Source organism: Corvus brachyrhynchos, unplaced genomic scaffold (genome assembly GCF_000691975.1).
Source record: "Corvus brachyrhynchos isolate BGI_N302 unplaced genomic scaffold, ASM69197v1 scaffold194, whole genome shotgun sequence".
Classification (NCBI taxonomy): Eukaryota; Metazoa; Chordata; class Aves; order Passeriformes; family Corvidae; genus Corvus; species Corvus brachyrhynchos.
In genome coordinates, this window is record NW_008237890.1 from 3,400,093 (window position 1) to 3,407,806 (window position 7,714).

The following is a 7,714-nucleotide window of genomic DNA, read 5'->3' on the forward strand; positions in this document are numbered from 1 at the left end:
TGCTCCCCGAGCTCGCTCCGGAGCGCCCCCTGCAGCCACGGGGGAACCATCGCACCTGCCCTGCTCACCGGGAGCCGCCAGCGCCCCTGCCGGCTGCGAGCGGAACTGCACCCGAGGGGAAAGGGCCTGACAGCCAAGAAGGCTGGCACTGGGTTTGTGGTTCTGTTTGCTGTTACTGCCATAGTTGTTGTTTTGTTAGACTGGTTATATATATATGCATATATATATACGTATTGTAAAGAACTGTTATTCCTGTTTCCCACATCTTTGCCTAAAGGCCCTTGATTTCAAAATTATAATAACTTGGAGGGAAAGGGGTTATATCTGCCACTTCAAGGGAGGCTTCTGCCTTCCTTAGCAGACACCTGTCTTTCAAAACCAAGACAGCGCACCACTCAGCTTGGTACTGTCTTTGAATTTGCTGAGAGTTTCACTCAATCTCTCTATGCCATTGATGATGCCAATAAAAAGCACTGGTCTCGAACCCCAGAGGGACACCCCTTTTCAATGATGTCCATCTGGATATTGAGCCGCAGATCACTACGCTCCGAATAGACACCTTCCAAGCAATTTCTCATCCACTGAACAGTCCACCCATCAAATGCATAACTCTTCAATTTAAGAGAGAAGGATGTTTTGTGGGGGACCGTTTCAAAGGCTTTACAGAAGTTAAGATAAATGACATCCATAGTTCTCAAATCACCTCCCTGTCCTCCATGTGCCTTCTGGGCAGCTTCTGGTAGCGTCTGTTCCACGATCTTCCCAGGCACAGAGGGCAGGCTGACAGGTCAGTAGTTCCCAGGGTTCTCCCTTCTACCCCTTTTTAAAGATGGCTAAATGTTTTCCTTTCTTTTCCAGTCACCTGGGTCTTCACCGGACTGCTGTGACTTTTCGAGTACCATGGAGTGTGGTTTGGCAACTACATCAGACAGTTCCCTCATCATTCTGGAATCAATCTCATCAGGTTTTATAGACTTGTATATGTTCAGGTTCCTCAGCTGGCCGTGAAACTAATCTTGTCCTACAGTGGGAGGACCTTTGCTCCACCAGTCCCCATTCTGAGGTCTATTCACTCTAGAGGTGTGGGAAAAGAGGTTGCCATTGTAGAATGAGGCAAAAAATTTGTTGAGTACCTTAGCCTTCTCACTGACTGTTTTTATCGGTTCGCCTGCCTTGCATAAGGGGATTCCACTTTCTTTAACTGCGTAAGAGGGTTCCACTTTCTTTAACCTTCCTTTTCTGGCTAACACATCTGTTATTCTTTGCATCCCTTGTCAAATTCAGCTCCACCTTCACCCTGATGTTCCTCACCCCATACATATACAACTGGACGGCATCCCTAAGGTCTTCTCAATATACCTGTCCCTTCTTCCACTGCCTGCGCCTTCACTTCTTTCTCATTAGTTCAACCAGCAGGTATATCCATGTATCTCTCTCGTGTGAGGCAGCCCAGCACTGAACACTGCACCCAGATGTATCTCATTTGAGTAGAGTACTAGGGAAGAATTGCCTCTTCTGATCTGCTTGCAATGGTTTCCTAATGTGCCAGAATGGTGTTGTTCCTCTTTGCTGCAAGGGCTGACTCAGATTCTTACTGTTCCCCAATACCAAAGGGTCTTTCTCTACACAGCTGTACACGAACTGACCAGCCACCCGCATGGGTTTATTTCTCCTCAGCTGCAAGGCATGTCCCTTTCTTTTGTTAAGTGAGGTGGCTGTCTGCCCATGTTCCCAGCCTTTCCAGATTTCTCTCAGAGGCAACACGTGTCTGGTATATCATCTGCTCCTTCCAGTTTCGTTCGTTCCATAAGAGATTGTCATCTCTTTCTAATATAATCAGTGACTTCATCTCAGCAATTGTTTTGCTGCTTCTTACAAAAGCTTGTTGTACTGCATATTTCAACTTCTATCTAAATACATCAGCTTGTGTTTTCACTTATGGCTATTATAGTTTCGTCTGTCTCATTATACAAAGGTATTAAATGACTTCTGCTAGTTTACACCGACAGAAAGACAGCTATTTTGTTACCAACTCTGATGAAATTGAATCCAACTCACTCCAAATCACAATCCACTATTTTACTGCAGCATTTTAAAATTCACTTGTATCTCCTGCACAAGTCTGTCAAGAATGGCACTAAAAATCACAGCTTTAAATTTGCTTGCATCAAAATTAACAGTCATCTTACCATTAATTCCACTGGAACAACCAAGCCAAACGGTAAGGGCTTAGGAAAAATCCTGCTGTATGCGATTTTTAAATATTCAAGACTGAGATAAATAAAAAGATATTTTCTCTTGAAGACTGTGTTAGTGCTTTTTTTTTGGGTGAAGGCTTTATTTGCCCCAATATTCCATATTAAAACAGAAAGCTTTGCACCAGTCTAGGAATTCTCAGAAGATAACCATTTGTTTTCCTTTTTTAAATACTTAAGAACAGAAAACACCTTTACATCTTTTTTTTTAAAAAAAAGAACAAGAAAAGGTCTCAGTCCAGGAGTTTTAGCTAAAATTTAGCTAGAATTTGAGCATGAAAGTGCAATTTATACTTCTGTACAACATATATAACTGTACATGTTGGAAACACATTCAAGATACAGATGCTATTTCCCATCTTTATCTCAGATTTTTAGAGGAAATCTGATCATCTATCATGTCTAAAAAATACCATTACCCATACTCAATTCAACACAGAGACTTTAAAAAAATTAATTTATAGTATAATCCAAATAAACAAAAAGCAAAACTTTTAATAAACTATAAGAAGTGTTTATCAAATTTTTATCTTTTATTCCCTGTTGCTTCTACACTTGAAGCAAGAACTACAAATTAAATTTTTTAAACTTTTTGCTTAAAAAACACTTGTTGTAAGAATTTATTTACTTTCAACATATGAACACCAGAGCAATTCTTCAGTATCAGAATACCTCAGCTTGTATTTTGACAATACGATCTGATCAACTTGTTGACAGGAAACCAAAGTACAGTTTTCAGTCCTGTTATTCTCCTGCATTTTGGGGGTCTGGCTTATTTTCCTTGAGAAATAGGGGGAACAGCAAACGTGCATCTTATTCAATAGGTAATTCACAGGTATAAAAAAAACCAAAAACATATTTAATGAACTATATGGAATTTTCGTTTACGGAGTATGAAATAAATACTCTGAGGATGGAGACATGTACTTTACATTCTCAGACTAGGATTTGTAGATTATTTTTAACTTTCGGTCAGGAGAGAAACAGCAGAAAATGTGTTCCACTAAGTTTATCCATACTGGTTTTCACTTTATTGCATTGAGTTGTGCCAGTTTTACCTGTCTTTGAATGTCTTTACAGGTTAATCAGTGTCCAAACAGAGAGTACTGACAGTAACTACAATCTTCTTTTCCGGCCTCTACCAAAGCCTTCTGAGTAAAGATCACCCTTTGCTGATTTCCTCTTACTATTCTGAGGAACATGGCAATTATCTAGAAGCTAAGGTAAAATACTCTTTACTAATAAAATAAGAAATCCCTGACAGTGAGAAGACTTTGTTCCACATGCTGTATTTTAGGACCAGTGCCTAGAGTCACTATTTACGTATATGTTTCTTAACACCCAGTCAAAATAAAACCCCATTTTGCTTCTTATAGCCATTAGTTCAAACTGGTGCAATCTGTTTATGGGAAGTATTGTCAGTTTTTCCCATGTATTAAAAGGGCAGAAAACATCTGGACTCCATCCTTAGTGATTTTAAAGCAATGTTTCTCTTTAATTTTCAAGTTTTGAAGAGCAAATCACTACATCAAACTCATATTTATAGGATATTGAAGAATTATTCAATATTTTTGCTTTCTTCATTCTTTGCCTCTGCTTATCTCAGTGTTTTAGTTTTGCTGCCACTTGAAAGCATGCGATTGACTGATACAAGGCCTGAAAGAACGTGACAAAGAAAGTCGTCAAGTGTCTTTATGTCAGCATCTTTTCCAGATGATGTGCTAAAAAAGGTTCCGCATCAAGAACAGTGACTTGAAGAGAATGCATAATCTATATTTACACTTTTACTTGCATTTTAAGAAATTCTGCATTTTGTAGAAGTAACATCTAGTTTTAAGTTGCTGAATTTCCTTCAATTCCACTACTTTCCATGCCTCCTCCTTTTTCTTTTCACACTACTGAAATGAGAAAGATGAAGAAACAGGTATTTGTTGTGTTTCATTGATTAAGACACAAAATTTGGATATTTAGGGAGTGATAATTTAGATGCCTTTGTGTAAATTGGAAAATAACAAGTTCTTTCTTCAGAATTCAATAAACACCTCAGACTCTTAAATGCAGAGCCAGTTTTTTCTCTTTTATATTTTTATGCTATGTCGATTGTTGCTTAAACTAAAGATTTAGCAAAACAACAAAAAATTCAATTTTAAACTCTATGTATAAAGAAAAAATATTTGAATGAAAAAAATTAGCAGATTGCATGAATTTGACAGTGTCCTTTAGTATTGTTTATAAGTAAATATCCACAAAGTGTATATATTTTAGTTACCAGCAGATTAAGGCACAGCCTGTGCCAAAAGTTAATATGACAGAGGACTGCGCTGTAGATTGTACGGTACAGACAGTAAGAACCATCACTACCAGAGATGTTCAAAGGGGCACATAGAATGGAAAGATTCACCTTGGGCTCAGGCAAGAAGAGAGGTAACCAGTAAATGGCAGATATTTTTGGCTTTGCTGGAGAGTGCCATGTACATGCCACACAAATTCCCTGCCACAGCTGACAAATCAGTGGTAGACTTTTTTCTTTCATGTAGCTTTTATTGTATTCAAAATTTCTTAAGTGATTGGCTATCAGATGGCAGGCCACACAAAACAGTTATTCAGGACTACTTAATCATGTCCTGTTACTTGGGTGAACTATCCCTCTACAATGTTGCAAAATCTTGCCTTATGACTTGTGTATGAAATTATGAGCTCTATTTCTAGCTTACCAATTTGTCAATGTTTTTTTGTATGTATGACCTTTTACACTGTTCACTTGCTTTTAAACTTGTGTTCCTTCGTAGTAAGGATGAGGTTTCAGCAGCTGGCTGAGTAAATCTAAGACATCTGCAGAGGGAGGTTGTTTTATGCTGTTTGTGGCTTAGTAATTCTAGCATGTTTTCTGTCTCAGCTCTGCTACTATCTGTTAGCCAACACAGCTCACTAACACAAAAACCCACTTCTTCTTTATTGTGCTGAACAGACCCAATAGTATATATGCAAATAATATAATCAGAACAAGCAAGAGACAGTTGTGAGTAGAGAAGGTTATAAAAAGGGAAAACTATCTCTTAAGAGATATGAAACAGATTCATGTACCTGAACATAACTGACAAAACTGACTGAAAATCATGTAAGCAGAAAGGAGAACACCTCACACATCCTAGAGAAAACACATTTTAGAGTAGAAAAGCAGCATCGCACAACTGAAGTGGGTTATATATAATCTGTGAGTGGTGACTTTCATTTTTTCCTCCTCACTAATTTCCACTAAAATCAGATTTTAAAAGTAATTGTTTTAAAAGTACAATATCTAATTTCCAAATAACAAATAGAGATGAGGTGTACTTGAACAAGTATGTACTTCGCTAACCAATCAGGATTGAAAAAAAAAAAATCCTTATTCAAGGTTTATCTAAGATTATCAACACAGATGGAATTTCACCCTTTTATCTGGCAAAAGTTTAGAACATATTAAAAAGTGTTCAGTACTGATTATAAGAATAGAATAATATAAGACTAGAATAATCTTTCTTCTGTTCCACAGAAGAAATATAATTCTACTATTCTTTACCCCATCATGTGTTTCATTTTTCTGTAAGGAAGCGATTGTAAGGAGATTATATATTGTCATCAGGTCAAAGAAAAGATATTTTAGTAATGACTCCCATGAATTTATTTGTTTGATAACATTGTTGCTGCAAAATCCACTGACATGAGTTTATCATGAATATCAGTTTAATAAAATTTTTTCAGAGAAAAAAAATTCTGGTTCTACACATCCTGTTTTGAGACTCTCATTGGATTTGGTTTGTTCTAATTTTGTCAAGAGACTCTTTTTCAAGAGTTATTGGAAAAGGATGTGCTTTTTCCTGAAGCAAACAAAAAGAACAGCAAAAAAATGGTTAATAATATTTAAATGATCAGCAACAAGTTTTTGAGTCAGATGAAAAAACCATGAATACCACAGGCAGACCTTGAAAATTAGGTTCCAAAAGTCGTAACAGCTATATGATGTAAAAATAGTGCGGCAGATCAGAACTATTGAAACTGATAGGTTTTGCTGAAATGTTTATGTTTCAACAAATGTTTTCAGTAGTAGTATTCTTCAAATTTGTGCTGGTCTTACTTCAAGACTACTAGCTATTGTGGAATAGCCAATCGTCTGTGAATATGGATGGAATATTTGAAATTATGATTCTGAATAAGGGAATAAATTCCATTAATCTATTTGATATATTGAATGCACAAGCATTACACATTCCTTTAAAATATTTACTTTGTTTGGTTTTTTGTTTTGTTTTGAAATGGAACAGAAACCATTTTGAAACCTTAAAGTGTTTTATTGAGGGAAATTATGTTTCACAGCTGCTGCAAGGAAAAAAAACTAAATAAAAATAAAAATAAAACCAAAATAATAAAGATAACCAAAATAATAATAATAATAATAATAATAGCCAAACTGCCAAAACCACTCCAAATCTTGATTCAATATTAAAATAAGCAGCTAATTTATGACATAAAATTATTACTGCAAAAATGTAGAGATAACTGAGAGACAGAATCCTTTGAAAAATATACAGAAAACATACAAATATACCCTGAAAAGTGTGTTAAACCAGTGAATAGAGAGGTAGGGCAAATAGAAAACCAAACATGAAAACATCAAATCATCATGAGATGCTATAAGAACAGCAGCCAACCGTGCTAAAGAGGATGCGTTCTCTTACCTGTGAGTAGGAACAATTAGCATGATACCAGTTAATTTGGTGCTTTGCAGTGGTCAAAAGTGAGACTAGAACATCTAGAATGAGACTGTGGAAAATAACTGAAATACCCAGTAATGCATTAGTATGCTCTGTGCCTGTATGTGTACAACATATTCTGCATGTACCAATTCTGGAATGTGTATTGTTAAACAATTCATCTCAGTAGGTGTTGCTCTCTTGTGGATGTAAATCAAAGCTAAGTCTCTTACTAGCTTCTATGACATGGAACTTTTGTGGTTTTCTTTCCATATCTGAATTTTATGAAGTGCCTGTAGGTGAAGTATACTGATGTATGTGCCAGAAACAAGATTAAATAAACTACAGAGATTTGTATAGAGTTCAGTTGTCTGGCTTTTTCTTTTTTTTTTTGCTTTACACCCATTCATATGCTTATACTAATAAAAAAAGGATAAAGAACTCTGACATTGAAATGACTTTAACTAATCTTACTGCACAGCTTCATAAAATCTGGCAGGAATCCATCAGAAATGGCCTGAACACCTGTGCCATATGGACACAGAGAGGCTGCTGTGGACCATATGTTGGGAAAATGGCCCAGGAAGGATTACCAGTCATTGGATAGGCAGCATGAGGAGCTATGCAAGGAGAATGTCTATCAACACAGCTTCACAACCCAGAATTATCAGCATTTGAGCCAACGGCTGAAATAATCTCATGTGTATGGTCTGGTAAGGAAGAAAGGCC

The 7,714-nt window shown here is 36.7% G+C and overlaps 1 long non-coding RNA gene across 2 annotated transcripts in view; it reads left to right on the top strand.

Annotated features, from left to right (window-relative positions):
* The window catches only part of LOC108446373, a 23,072-nt gene extending 15,726 nt beyond the window's left edge, over positions 1–7,346 (top strand). The window contains exons 2-3 of one of the 2 annotated variants that reach the window (XR_001861546.1): positions 3,336–3,478; positions 3,862–7,346. This is a non-coding gene — a long non-coding RNA (uncharacterized LOC108446373). Of the gene's footprint in view, positions 1–334; positions 3,479–3,861 lie in introns of those variants that run through there. The other variant, XR_001861545.1, reaches the window with a different exon arrangement.
* The last annotated feature ends 368 nt before the right edge of the window (positions 7,347–7,714 follow it).